This window comes from Vipera berus (genome assembly GCF_964194415.1).
Source record: "Vipera berus genome assembly, chromosome: 2".
NCBI classification, from domain to species: domain Eukaryota; kingdom Metazoa; phylum Chordata; class Lepidosauria; order Squamata; family Viperidae; genus Vipera; species Vipera berus.
In genome coordinates, this window is record NC_138203.1 from 16,440,319 (window position 1) to 16,455,527 (window position 15,209).

The window sequence follows — 15,209 nt, forward strand, 5'->3', positions numbered from 1 at the left end:
AACTCAATGTTGGCAAAAGCGGATATTTTGGAAATTTAACCTTCTTTTGGAGATAAACCTTTCCCTTAAATGCCCATAGAAATTTCATTCTTTTTTGACTTTCTAGGACAATGTTGATTTGAAGACTTCAAGATCACAGATAGAATCAGCAGGCAGTTCTTCCTACTGCTACAAGAATCTAATTACTAGGTCAATTTTAATTGGGTGCAGTAATTTCATCAGGCACAGCTAAGAATCTAAATCTAATCCCCTTATGAAAAGGTTTTAAAAACCCAAGACAATGCTTTAAAACAAAACAAAATCCCCCAGAATTGAAACAAATGTAACAATAAGGCGAATCTGCAGTTAATTGAATTTAAAGTGGTAAACAAATTCTTGTTGCAATCTACTAGCCCTTCATATGAGCAAAACAGTATTGTAATGGATAGAAAAAGAGCCACACTTTCTGAATTTATGATGCCATTGACTGCTAATCCTAGTTTTGTTTATGGCTATTAAGTGAGTGTGGAGGGACTGAATTATTTTAATTCTAAATGTAATTTACATTAAATGTAATTCAGTGAATTTCAGTTACGATTACTTGCTCTGTATTTGAACCTTTCCCAATCTTTCTGTTACCTTTAAATTTAAAACATGATGGGCATTTGTGAAATGATTCCAACAGTCAGACCCAATCATTTAGGTCAATCACTTATAGTATGTAGAGAATGAAAATATGAAAAGTCAGATTTCCATCACAATATATCTTGATTGATGGTACCATTGACTAAGAAAACCAAGAGAATTGAGGAGATGCATTCATTCTATTTCCTTTACTGTACTGATCTGAAAAAACACCAATAATTCTTTTCCCCGAATAATGTAACTTTAATTGAAGGATTGACTTAAATTCACTGAAGATATTATAATGGAGGCAAACGAGGTTTTAAAGGGTTTTGTCCCCTGCATTTAATCTTAATGGTTGGAGTATTGAGATAAAATTGGGATTCTCTTCCTTTTAGTAAAAGAAATTAGAAGGACTAAGTCATATACAATATGGAGTCCTTGGTGTTCTCTGAGCTTGGTTATTTCCTGCAGACATCTCATTACCCTACTAGGTAACATCATCAGTGCTAATGGGTGTGGGCTTTGCTCCTGGTTTATATGCAATAACTTGCCTCATCAGAATTGGTGAAAGTGTGGGTTTTTTCCCCTCTTGGTAGTTTTTTTTATTATATAATCATAATTATATAATTATAAACAGGTATACATACTCATACATACATTATATAATTATAAACACACATACATACTCATACATACACATACATACAGGGATCAAACCCCATGTTCACTAGCATTGATCATGTAAGAACTTCTAGGGTTAAACTACAAATTGGGGGGGTCCTTGATGCTTTCTGAGCATCAATGTTTTATTGCAGATGTTTCATTACCCAATTAGGCACTGATGAAGTTACCTAGTTGGGTAATGAAATGTCTGCAAGAAAACAACTAAGAGCAGCAACGACCCCATAGTTCAACCCTGAGCTACAAATACTCTCTTCTATTGAAACTATATATTAACTGACAGGTCGAGGATATAACTCACTGCCGGATTGTAGAGGGCAAGTGATGGATGCAGCATGAGTGGGACTTGTCTCTCTTCCAGCTTTTGTAAAGTTAAGAGTGACAAATGCTGGTTGAAAGCAACTGCTCCCAAGCAACTTGGAACCAATGCCTGAATCTTGAAAAAGGAATCTATCCCCATTCAGAAGAAAAACCCCACTGAACGGGTGGTTTGTTTTCATTTGCTTCAATAATATATATGTTGGGAGACAAGGTGAAAGAAAACAATTTGGTTGCTCTCTCTTCGCAAGCCTGGAAAAAGTCAGACTTTTGTTTTCACAGGCTGTAGCGTCCATTATTTCAATTTATAATCCTAAACTGATCTTTTCCGTAGATTGACTGTGTTTAATTCCTGGCTCATAATATCCCAAACAAGTCAATGAAATCTTTCTTTTTCAAAAAAAAATAATCATCATCATCCTGTTCTCAGGCGTTAGATAAATCAAGAATGTAAGCAATGTCTGATCTTGCTACAGAACCTGCGTGAAACCTTCAGAAGGTCAAATTGCCGTGTTAAAGTTTTGGAACAATATCTCAGTCGGAACGAGGATCGTGATAAATGGCTGCGGTCATTCCAGATAAAATTCGCCACGTGGCCTAACTTTTTGGATTGTAAAACTGCTTCTGAAAGGAGAAGCAACCCGAAATAATTATTTTGCAAGTTGTTTGCAGTTCCAAAGGTCAGATGGCAATAGGTGTACCCTGAATTCTTTGTCAAACAGTGATCCATAAATACCTGTAAGTAAATTAATAGATTGGCAGATTTTAGCTTCTATCCAAAATTGCTGACTGTAGGCAGTCCTCAATTTACAACCATTCATTCAGTGACTGTTTGAAGTTACAATGGCACTGAAAAAAGTGACTTATGACTTATGACATTTACAACCATTACAGCATCTCTGTGGTCACCTGATCAAAATTGAGCCGCTTGGCAACTGATTCACATTTATAACGGTTGCAGTGTCCCGGGGTCACGTGATCACCTTTTGCCACCTTCTGACAAGCAAAGTCAATGGGGAAGACAGATTCACTTAACAACCATGTTACTAACTTAACAATGGCAGTGATTCACTTCACAACTGTGGCAAAACAGCTGGTAAAATGGGGTAAGACTCATTTATCAACTGTCCTGCTTAGCAACAGAAATTGTGGATTCTGTTATGGTTATATGTCTAGGACTACCTGTAGTGGGAGAGTCCTTTTCTTCTAGCATCTTCACTTCCACCCCAACCAAATCTTTTTCTCTTTTCAAATCCTGAGGAAGGTTTTCAGATCATAGTAAGAAGCACACAAGTAGCCAACGAGGAAGGAGAACAAAAGAAGGTCTGCTGTATAAGCTGAAGTTCATGTACACCAGGGGTAATTTAATTTAATTTAATTTATTAATATTTCTATACCGCCCTTCTCCCGGAGGACTCAGGGCGGTGTACAGGGCAAGAATAAAACACAGAAATTTACAAAAACTAAAAGATAATTAAATGCATGCCCGATTAAAATACAATTGATACATAGTAAAAACCCCAATAAAAATGATAAAAACCCCACCAATCCCCCCTCAGGCCAGGCCGGCTTGCTCGAACAAGTATGTTTTCAGATCGCGGCGAAAGGAGCGCAGATCGGGCGCCGTCCGGAGCTCAACCGGTAACTGGTTCCATAGCTCCGGGGCGCCCACAGAGAAGGATCTCCCCCTGGGGGCCACCAGTCGGCATTCTCTGACCGGTGGCACCCTGAGGAGGCCCTCTCTGTGGGAACGCACAGGGCGCAGGGAGCTTGATGCCGGCAGCAGATGTTCCCTGAGGTACTCCGGCCCCATGCCATGGAGGGCTTTGAACACCATTACTAGCACCTTGAATCTCACCCGGAAGACAACTGGCAACCAATGCAGCTCACGGAGCAGAGGTGTCACATGGGAGTATCGGGAGACTCCCAACACAACCCTCGCGGCTGCATTCTGTACCAGTTGGAGCCTCCGGGTGGTCCTCAAGGGAAGCCCCATGTAGAGAGCGTTGCAGTAGTCTAGACGAGAGGTCACGAGCGCGTGAGTGACCGTGCATAAATCATCCCGGCTTAGATAGGGCCGCAACTGGCGCACCAGGCGAACCTGGGCGAAAGCCCCCCTAGTCACAGCCACCATGTGATCTTCCAAGGTAAGCCGCGAATCTAGGAGGACTCCCAAGTTGCGAGCCCTATCTACGGGGGGTAATAATTCACCCCCCATAGAAAGAGATGGAATATCCGAATAGACCCGGGATGAAGGTATGCAAAGCCACTCGGTCTTGTCGGGGTTGAGTTGAAGTCTGTTCCTCCCCATCCAGACCCGAACCGCCTCCAGGCAACGGGACATCACGTTGAGGGCATCACTGGGGTGGTTTGGGGTAGAAAGAAAAAGCTGGGTATCATCAGCGTACTGATGATACCCAACTCCAAAGCCACGAATGATCTCACCCAGCGGTTTCATATAGATGTTGAACAGGAGAGGCGAGAGAACCGACCCCTGAGGAACTCCACAAACGAGAGACCTCGCGGTTGACCTCTGCCCTCCTGTCAACACCGACTGCGAGCGTCCCTGGAGATAGGAGGAGAACCACTGTAAAACCGTGCCTCCCACTCCCAATCCCCTGAGACGCCGCAGCAGGATACCATGGTCGATGGTATCGAAAGCCGCTGAGAGGTCTAATAGGACTAGAACAGAGGAATGACCCCTGTCCCGAGCCCTCCAGAGATCATTCACCAGCGCGACCAATGCCGTCTCCGTGCTGTGCCCGGGCCTGAAACCCGATTGGTACGGGTCTAGATAATCCGCTTCATCCAGGACCAAAGGGAGCTGATGCGCCACCACACTCTCAACAACCTTCGCAAGAAAGCGAAGGTTGGAGACCGGACGAAAGTTGTTCAATACATCTGGGTCCAAGGCAGGCCTCTTGAGGAGGGGCCTCACCACCGCCTCTTTCAAGACGGCAGGGAAGCTGCCCTCACTCAAAGAAGCTGATATAACTGCCTGGAACCAGCTGCGTGTCCTCTCCCGGGCTGCATAAACCAGCCAGGAAGGGCACGGGTCCAATAAACATGTGGTGGAGCTCAGTCTCCCCAGGGTAGGCAACCTTGTCTCTTTTATGACTCATGGACTTCAACTCCCAGAATTCCTGAGCCAGCTATGCTATGAAGTCCATGAGTCATAAAAGAGCCAAGGTTGCCTACCCCTGAATTCTGGGAGTCGAAGTCCCATGAGTCATAAAAGAGACAAGGTTGCCTACCCCTGACCTACACAGTGTTGAATGTCACCTTGTAGACAAGTCCATTCTCGTCAGTGGAATCTGTTTAAATACATGGCTATATTGGTACCAAAAAAAAATGTTCTTTCATTGAAGATCATCCTTTTTTTTCATTTCATTTTCTTTAGAAAAATGGTTGTCTTTTGATTTTTTTTTCATGGCAAAAGATCGATATGACAAAATGAAGTGGTGTACTCCAATGATCCAATCTGTTAAAAAGTTTAATAAAGTGTTATAGAATTTGACACATTTTGTACTTTAAATAATGTGGTTTCTTTCTTTTTTTCTAACAAAACAAATGTTAATAATACAAAAAAGAAAGTTAAAAAAATAAAGATACAAACTAAGAAGGAAAATAAATCTACCTTATATATTTATCAGTAAAGGTAAAGGTAAAGTTTCCCCCGCACATGCGTGCTAGTCGTTTCCGACTCTAGGGGCCGGTGCTCATCTCCGTTTCAAAGCCGAAGAGCCAGCGCTTGTCCGAGGACATCTCCGTGGTCATGTGGCCGGCATGACTAGACGCCAAAGGTGCACGGAACGCTGTTACCTTCCCACCGTAGTGGTCCCTATTTTTCTACTTGAATTTTTATGTGCTTTCGAACTGCTAGGTTGGCAGAAGCTGGGACGAGTAACAGGCGCTCACTCTGCTACGCGGCACTCAGGATTCGACCCGCCAAACTGCCGATCTTCTGATTGACAAGCTCAGCGTCCTAACCCACTGAGCCACTGCGTCCCTTTTTTATCAAGTCCCTGATTTATCAAGGAATTCACTGCTGTAATAAAAAACAATACAAAGTGTTATCATAAGATATAAAAAAATCACTGGTCTGTTTCTTTTTAAGATTCTATTTGGACAACAAGTACTTCTTTTTCATGTGTATTATTCTCTTTTTATTTTTTTAAAAAAATAGTTGTGGCACTGACTGCTAGCAAAACACTATAAACAAGTAAAGTCAAGTTTGCATCTCAAACAGTATTCAGCATGGGCTGAAAACAAAGCACCAATATCTAATAAAGGAAAAAACTTGTTTGCAAGAAATAAATTTTCAGTGAGTGAAATGTATTTAAACAGAATTTTTAAATACAGACTAACTAGCCTGCAAAATTTAAATTTATGTTCCAGGAGGTTAGACAGCATGCCAAATATTCAAATGTTTTTATGGGGAATGGATTATTCCAAAGGATTCATTCTTCTTATAGGCTTTGTATATCTCTATGGATAGGGGTACATTCTTTGTTGTTGTTAGCTGCGAAGTCGTGTCCGACCCATCGCGTCCCCATGGACAACATTCCTCCAGGCCTTCCTGTCCTCTACCATCTTCTGGAGTCCATTTAAGCTCACGCCTACTGCTTCAGTGACTCCATCCAGCCACCTCATTCTTACAAATCTACATGTACAAATACTGGTAGTCCTCAATTTACAACCATTGGTTTAGTGACCATTTCAAGTCATAATGGCACTGAAGTTACTTACAACCAGTCCTCACACTTACGATGGTTGCAGCATTGCCAAAGTCATGAGATCAAATTTTGAGTGCTTTGCACCCAGCATGTCTGCCTCATCTCCCCTGTAAACCCTGAGGAGTTTCAGGAGGGACTGACCAAGAGGGGGCACCTGGGCGTGATCCTGTCCAAGGCTTTGGATACTTCCTGATTCTAGGTTGCAGCCAAAGCCTCTGCGTGTCCATCCAGCAAAACCCCTGGGACATCAATCAGCTCCATTAGTTACCAAGGGGAGACCATTCCAATAGCTCCTGCCCCTCTGCAGAGGAGGGTAGTGTTGGAGAATCTCACATCCACCAGGTTGTGGTCTGACCATGACTGAGGGGATCATAACAGAACCCCCACCAGATCCCGTTGCCATTGCTCTGAGAAGAAAATCATATCTGGAGTTAATCCCTGTCCCAAATAAGACCTTAGATCAGTGGTGGTGAATCTATGGCATGCGTGCCACAGGTGGCATTCAGAGCCCTCTCTGTGGGCACATGCACCGTTGCCCCAGCCCTGCCTCCCCCGTGGCCCCCTCCTCACCAGCAGCCCCCTGGAGGAGAATCACCCCCGGACTCTGCCCGCGTGGAGCAGCACAGCCAAGAACATGGCAGCCGGACAGCAGGGATAAGACTCCGCCCTCGCGCCCCATCATGGGCAGATGATGCTGCAGGGTGCAGGTGGAGGACACAGACACCATGGCGCTGCAGGGCCGCCTGAGTGATCTGCTGCAACGAGCCATGGCAGTGGTGGGTGGCCCCGTTGGTGGGCGGAGTGGGGGGCGGGCAGGTGCTGGGGTGGGGGCGGGGGGCAGGCCAGTTTTTGGGCACTCGGTCTCTAAAAGTTTCACCATCACTGCCTTAGACGATCTGGGATAGGCCTGTGGGCAACCATGGTGGCTATGAACCCTGGGCTGCCTCAGCGGCCAAGCCCTAGGATGGCAGATTAAAGTCCTCGAGGATCACAAGCCTCGGGAACTCCACTGCCAACCCTGAGATGGCCTCCAGCAGGAAGGTTTGCATGCAGGTTTGTACACCAGCAACACTCCCAACTGATCCTATGAGCCCAACTTTAGGAAGAAGGTCTCACAGTCACAAACTCGTGAATGACAACTAAAGGAGATTTTTGGATGGCCACTGCTCTACCCCCTCCCCTTCCCTGTGGCCTTGGCTGGTTCTAGGCCCTAAACCCAGCTGGACACATTTCCAAGAGGGGAATTCCCCCCTCTGGTGTCGGCCAGGTCTCAGTAATGCAGGCCAGGTTGGCTTGTGCCTCTCCAGTTGGGCACAAATAAAGGGGGGAAGGGTATTCTTGACTGAATAATCAGCAGCAGCCAAATGTCCAGACCTCCGAGGGTCAAGGGTCTGGGTGTGAGCTGAGAGGGCCAGAGTATGCCACTGGTATTAAGTATTGGGGGGAACTCCAGTGGCATGTAAGCACTAGCTCTCAGTGCCAGCCTGAACCTCTGTACCCCCTCATTTATATAATGTATCTCCTCAGTAACTGGTCTGTCCTACTGACCATTTGGGGGAAGACCCCATATGTACACCCTCCCTACCGTCTTTCATTTGGAGAGGAGGATACCAATCACACTCTATGGACTCCTGAGTGACCTTATGCACTCACCCTTGAAGCCTGTTCCCTATGTCTGATCTCTTGTGCGACCCCAAATTGGCTCTCTGTCACTCTCATCAACTCCGGTAGAGGCATGTCCTCCCCAATGTTCTTTCTTGGGGTGTTAGGCTCGATCTTCCTTGATTTTGTGTATACCATCTTCCAACTTTTACCTTTTTTTAAAGAACTTTTTATCCTGCCTTTATTACTTTATATGTAACTCAAAGTGGTGAACATACATAATCTTCCTTCCCCCTCCTTCCCCCCCCCATAACAACAACCTTGTGAGATAGGTTGGGTTGAGAAAGAATGACTGGCCCAAAGTCACCCAGCTGGTTTTCATGCCTAAGGTGGGACTAGAACTCACAGCCTCCTGGTTCCTAGGCCAGTTTCTCCTGTGGCTCCTTGGGAAAATTAGTTGCCCACCCCTTCTCTGGAGACTGCACAAGAGTACATGCCATTTTTGCATGACCTCCACAGCCTCTGAAAAGCATGGGAGAATGGGGCATGCTTTTGAGAATAGTTGTTGTCTAATGTTGATAATGTCACACATGAGAAATTGGCCTGGAAACTGGGAAACTGTGAGTTCTAGTGCCACCTTAGGCATGAAAGCCAGCTGGATCACCTTGCCATAGGTTCACCATCACTGGGTATTCTCTGATACCCACCTACCAGACAATAGCCTCCAGCAATTAACTTATAGTTGAGTTCATTTGAGAAGATGTTCAGGGCACAAGTGTGTCCCAAGGACAGACTAGAGCAGGGCTCTTCAAACTTAGCAACTTTAAGATTTGTGGACTTCAACTCTCAGAATTCACCAGCTGAATAATTCTAGGAGTTGAAGTCCACAAGTCTTAAAGTTGCCAAATTTTGGACCCCCTACACTAGAGCAATGCCAGTCTGTTTCCCAAACACAAATCGAAGCTCTAAAAAATTGGCATATATTCCTCAACATCCAATTGACCCATATTCTGGGCACTAGGAAAGCCATTATAACCGCCCTTGGGGGACACATGTCTTCCCTCTTTAGTCAGCTATTTCTTTTACCTAAAGTTCCTGGGATGTAAGTGAAACCAGATGTTTCATTGTGATTGTAATTATTGCTCTATTCTTTTAATTTTATTCAGAGACAATAAATTAGCACGCCTCTCAGAGCAGGTATGGACTAGAGTGATATAGCTGTAATAAACTCAGTAGAATTGTCACTTTAAAAAAAAAGAATGAAGCCTGAATGAAGCTTGCCTAAGATCTAGAAGACTTTTGCTGAAGAACTTTCTTCCTTATTGAAGCCAGATTGAAACTACTAAAAGTTGCACATTCCACTCTTGATGTACATTTGCACAGACAACAGGCAGCGCACATTGAAGCATGACTGCTATGAATGCTGGAAACATGTCTTTGCAATGGGCATCTTCCACCAGCATGCCTAAAGGCAGCTCTATCCTGAAAGCTCACACAGAGGAAAATTTAGCTTGTGGAATGTATCGCATTTAATCCCCACACTGTATAATGTGCTCATTTTAACCACTTTATGTCACGTCTAGGGGCCAAATCGTAACATATGTTGGTTTGTTTTGTGCTGGTATGAGGGGCAATTCCACTTGGTTAGTTTTGCCTTATTTCTCTACCCCTCCGCCTCCCTCTTTTGGCACTCTGTCATCTGTTAGATTAGGTGGAGGACAGGTCCCAGCAATGAAATCAGTTTTTAAACAAAAAGACAGAACTTTGAACCTGAGCGCAAAGTTAAAGAGTAACAACAAACGAAGAGGGATCGATGGCTGGCAAATATTGGTTGTGGGTGACCTGTGGACATTCCAGTTTGAAAAAGATCACTTTCCCTCTGCAAACCATTCCCGCTAATTCCCCCCCCCCATGCCCCTATGGAAAACTATAGCTTTAAAGTAGTGAAAGTCTCCATGAGATTCTGCGTAAATTTTACAAATATGGTAGTCCTCAACTTACATTCATTTAGCAAACAAAATTACAATGGCGCTGAAAAAGAGTGATTTACAACCATTCCTCACATTTACGACTATCACAGCATCCCTGTAGTAAAAATATGCTTGGCTACCAACCTGTATTTACTATAGTTGCAGCCTCCCAGGGTGATTCTTCCCAGCCAGCTTACGCCAAGCAAAGTCAGTGTAGAAAGCCAGATTCGTTTAATGACCAAATGATTCATTTCACAACTCCAGGGATTTGCTTAACAACCATGGCAAAAATGGTCATAAAATCAGGGACAACTCACTGAGCAACTGCCCTGCTTAATAACTAAAATTCTGGACCAATTGTGGTCATAGGTCGAAGACTATCAGTACTGCATATTGCCTATTTCTTTAAATACTCAAGTTAGCTTTGTTGGAAAATATATAGGGGAAAATGGTTCAAGGGGAATCACTTGATAGAGATATGCCTGAAGGCAGAATCAGCTGATGTGTTCTCAATGTTAGTTTTGCTTCATCTAAAACTGATTCTCAGTTTAGGCATATCTCTATCAAGTCATTCCTCTTGAACCATTTTTCCACATATGTTTTGTTTTCCAACAAAGTTAGCTTGAGAATTTTATAAAAATAGGCACTATGCGGTACAGGTAGTCCTCGACCTACGACACAATTGGAAAGCAAACCTAGCACCTTTCTGCCACTCTTCAAAGCAGCCGCATCTTTTCCTTGAATTGCCCGGCAGATGTACGCAGCCGCCTCATGATACAAAAAGTACAATACAAAACTCTTTAAGCTCCCAGACCTAAAGAAGCTTCTTGGATGAGAAGCGAAACATCTTCAAGCAGAACAAAGAAAGTCCAGTTGCCTTTTGAAAAAGCATCTTTGAGACAATCATGATCTGGATGACTGGGAATCTCCATTGAGAAAACTCTTTAAAAGCAAGCACAGCTCTTTTCCTGGGGTCATGAGGTACCTATGCAATTGTACTTTCTGCATGCCTTGAAGCATCATTTTGGCATCGAATCTGAAGTGATCCAAAGGTTGAAATGTTTGTACTTCTGTGGGTGACAGGTTCACAAAAACTGCTTGTTCCAAAAGTGCATAGGTCAGAGGGAGGAACAGCATATGAAAGAGCTGGTTTGATACAATTACCAGAAACATTGATCGACATAGTAGGAGCCAATGCTAGTGGTTTACGGACTCAAAACTAAATGTATATACCCCTCTCATTGCATCATTCATTGGTTAACACATGACACACCCACAACCACATTGACACGTATCCATTTCTAAAAACTCATGGAAACTTTGCACCTGAGATTGGAATTTAGCACAATTTAGCATACTAAAAGGGATAGGCCAAATAAATAAAAACTAAGTTTCACTGAAAAGTGTATGGTTCTCTACATTCTTAAATATATATACGTGGGGAAAAACCCGAATGACCAAAGATCCACATACAAACACCCGCGAAAACCTCAGAAAACATATATTATTTTTTATTTATTTTTAATTCCATTTATATCCCGCCCTTCTCCGAAGACTCAGGGCGGCTTACAAGCTTAGCAGTAGCCTTCATTCTATGTATATGCCTGCTTATTAGGGCTTTCACACACACCCCAAGCGGCATTATTACAAAGTCAGCTTATTGCCCCCAACAATCTGGGTCCTCATTTTACCTACCTCGGAAGGATGGAAGGCTGAGTCAACCTTGAGCCTGGTGGGATGCGAACCTGCACTAATTGCAGGCAGCTGGTGTTACTTAAGGAGGCATTAGCCCACTGCTCCATGACATGAACAAAGAGTTGGGAGAGAAAAATTAAGCAATTTTTGCAGTTGGTTTATTAAGTATAAACTTACAAATTAAACTGAAATCACCCTTCTACATGAAATAGTTTTGAAGTGACTTGATTTATTCGTGAAAGGTTTACTAACTTCATTGATCTATTGGAATGAAAATATCAAAAGAAGAACCAAATTAGGACCAACCAAATCTTTTTATAACTCTTCTTCAGGATGAAAATTAGCATAGAGGGAGAGAAGGATTGGGGATAGATAGAAAAGCAAGTATTAGATCATAGTACAGCTTCAGAAACCTGAAAAATGTAAATTTCAGTTGGTTGTTCCATGAACGTTGTGATAATATGGATAACTGGTTTCATGACACGTACGCTGAACAGAGCTAATGTTTTCAGAAATGGGTAGTTTGTGGTTGTTATGCAAACTGTGCCCCAATTCTACAACTTTTTTTGCCACAATTGTTAAGCGGATTATTGCAGTTACTAAGCGAATCACACAGCCATTAAGTAAATCCCACTTGCCCCATTGACTTTGCTTGTTGGAAGCTGCCTGGGAAAATTGCAGATGGAAACCACTTGACCCCGAGTCACTGCAAACCATCATAAAAACATGCCAGTCGCCAAGAACCCAAATATTGCCCATGTGAACCATGGGGATACTGCGAGGACTGGTCATAAGTCATTTGTGTTTGTATGCTGAGGACTATCTAAATCTGAGCACACAAAGGAGGACATGGAGAATTAGAAGGGAGGCTAAATGGGGGGTGGGGGTGGGGGTGGATAGAACAGGCTCTTTCTTGGCATCTGTGACACAAATTACAGCAAAAAAAATGCAAAAAGCAAAATTCTTAGGCCCAGTGCTTTTTTTGTAAAAAAAAAAAAAAAGGTGCCAGAAGTCACACACATCATACAACCCGCCTTGCCTACCCTACAAGGTTCCATCCAAAAATGGTGCTGGAACTCTATTCTGGGTGTTCTGAGAAAAAAAAAGCCCTGCTTAGGCCAACATATGGAGATAGTCCTTGACTTATAATAGTTCATTTAGTGACTGTTCAAAGTTACAACAGTGCCTAAAAAATTAAATGGTGAAAAAAGTGAAGTTCTACATTTAGGCAAGAAAAACCAAATGCACAGGTTTAGTATAGGTGGTAGCAACTGTGAGGGGGATCTTGGAGTCCTAATGGGCAATCACTTAAATATGAGCCAGCAGTGTGCTGCAGCTTTCAAAAAAGCCAATACAGTTCTAGGCTGCATTAACAGAGGGATAGAATCAAGATCACGTGAAGTGTTAATATCACTTTACAATGCCTTGGTAAGGCCACACCTGGAATCCTGCATCCAGTTTTGGTCACCACGATGTGAAAAAGATGTTAAGACTCTGGAAAGAGTACAGAGAAGAGCAACAAAGATGATCAGGGGACTGGAGGCTAAAACATATAAGGAACGGTTGCTGGACTTGAGTATGTCTAGTTTAATGAAGAGAAGGATGAGGAGGGACATGATAGCAGTGTTCCAATATCTCAGGGGCTGCCACAAAAAAGAGGGAGTCAAGCTATTCTCCAAAGCGCCTGAAGGCAGGACAAGAAGCAATGGATGGAAACTAACCAAGGAGAGAAGCAACCTAGAACTAAGGAGAACAGAACAGAACAACCTGCCTCCAGAAGTTGTGAATGCTCCAACACTGGAAGTTTTAAAGAAGAGATTGGACAACCATTTGTCTGAAATGGGATAGAGTTCCCTGCCTGAGCAGGGGGATGGACTAGATGACCTCCAAGGTCCCTTCCAACTGCTATTCTATTCTATTCTATTCTATTCTATTCTATTCTATTCTATTCTATTCTATTCTATTCTATTCTATTCTATTCTATTCTATTCTATTCTATTCTATTCTATTCTATTCTACCCTGGGGTCATATGGTGACCTTCTGACAAGCAAAGTCAGTGGGGAAATCAGATTCATTAACAACTGTGTTACTAACTTAAAAACTGCACTGATTCACTTAATAACTGTGGCAAGAAAGGTTGTAAAATGGGGCAAAATTCACTTAACAAATGTCCCATTTAGCAACAGAAATATATGGGAGAATCTATGAAGGTTTGGAGAATTGTAAAAAAAAAAGGCTGAATAGCTACTTTCCAAGGATAGTTTATTTGGTTTTCCTATACAGGTAGTCCTTAGCTTACAATCAGAATTGAGCCCAAAACTTCTGGTTTTGCCCCATTTTACAATCTTTCTTGCTACGGTTGTTAAGTGAATCACTGCAGTTGTTACATTAGTAACCCAGTTGTCACCTGAATCTGGCTTCCCCATTGACTTTGCTTGTCAGAGGGTCGCAAAAGGTGATCATATGATCCTGGGACATGACAAATAGGAGTCAGTTGCCAAGCATCTGAATTTTGATCACGTGACCACAAGGATGCTGCAACAGTTGTATGTGTGAAAAATAGTCATAAGTCACTTTTTCCAGTGCTGTTGCAACTTGGAACAGTCACTAAATGAAAAATTGCGGACTACCTGTATCTTGCAGATAGTTGGACTAGGCCAGGGGTAGGCAACCTCGGCTCTTTTATGACTCATGGACTTCAACTCCCAGAATTCCTGAGTCAGCCATGAGTTATAAAAGAGCTGAGGTTGCCTATCCCTGGACTAGGCGCCCCTTATGGTTGCTTCCAACTTCATAATTTTATGATTCTATGATCATAAATTTGTATTGCCCCTAACTTCTGAAATAGTCCTTTGATCTTGCATTGGGGAGGTAAGATTATATCTTCCTTATGCAAGCCCCTTTGAATAAAATTATATCTTGAAGGTAAATGTCCTGTTTTCATTACCTTAAGGGTTTATATCTTTTATATCTTTTAATTGCAATAAATGTGAGTTTTCTTTGGGTGGCTATTTCCCATTTTGTAAGACCTGAGTTTGTTATTAATATATTAATGAGATCAACAAGGCAGGGAATTTTTTAAAAAAACGCAAGAAGGGCCCTGTGTGTTGAAAAACTCAATAGATCATGAATAATATATGGACAAATGTCATTTGGGGCTTTTGTTTTGCAAATAAGATTTATGCTTGCAATGCTTGCTCAAGCAAACCAGTGGAAAAGAAAAACTTTAATATATCTTAATGTATTTGAAATGTTGAAGCCTTCTGTTACAATTCTTCTGAGAAGCGATGTACAGATGGAAAATGTTAATGGATTTTGTTCCCACTATCAATCCTTGTTGATTATGAGTTATAGACATTGGGTTTTTCATGCATGCTACAATTAATTAACCAAACAACCTAAATTTTAGAATGTTTCCATAGCTGAGGAAGCATCAAATCTGAAGGTAGTGATGGAGAGTAATTGAATGGAATAATAAACTTGGCAGATTCCCAATTCACATTGGCTTCTTCTTGGAACTTCAGAAGGGAGTGCCAAAATCAGATGGGGAAGCACAGCAGAGTGAGGTATGCAGTGAAGAAATAAAGAATTATAGGGCTG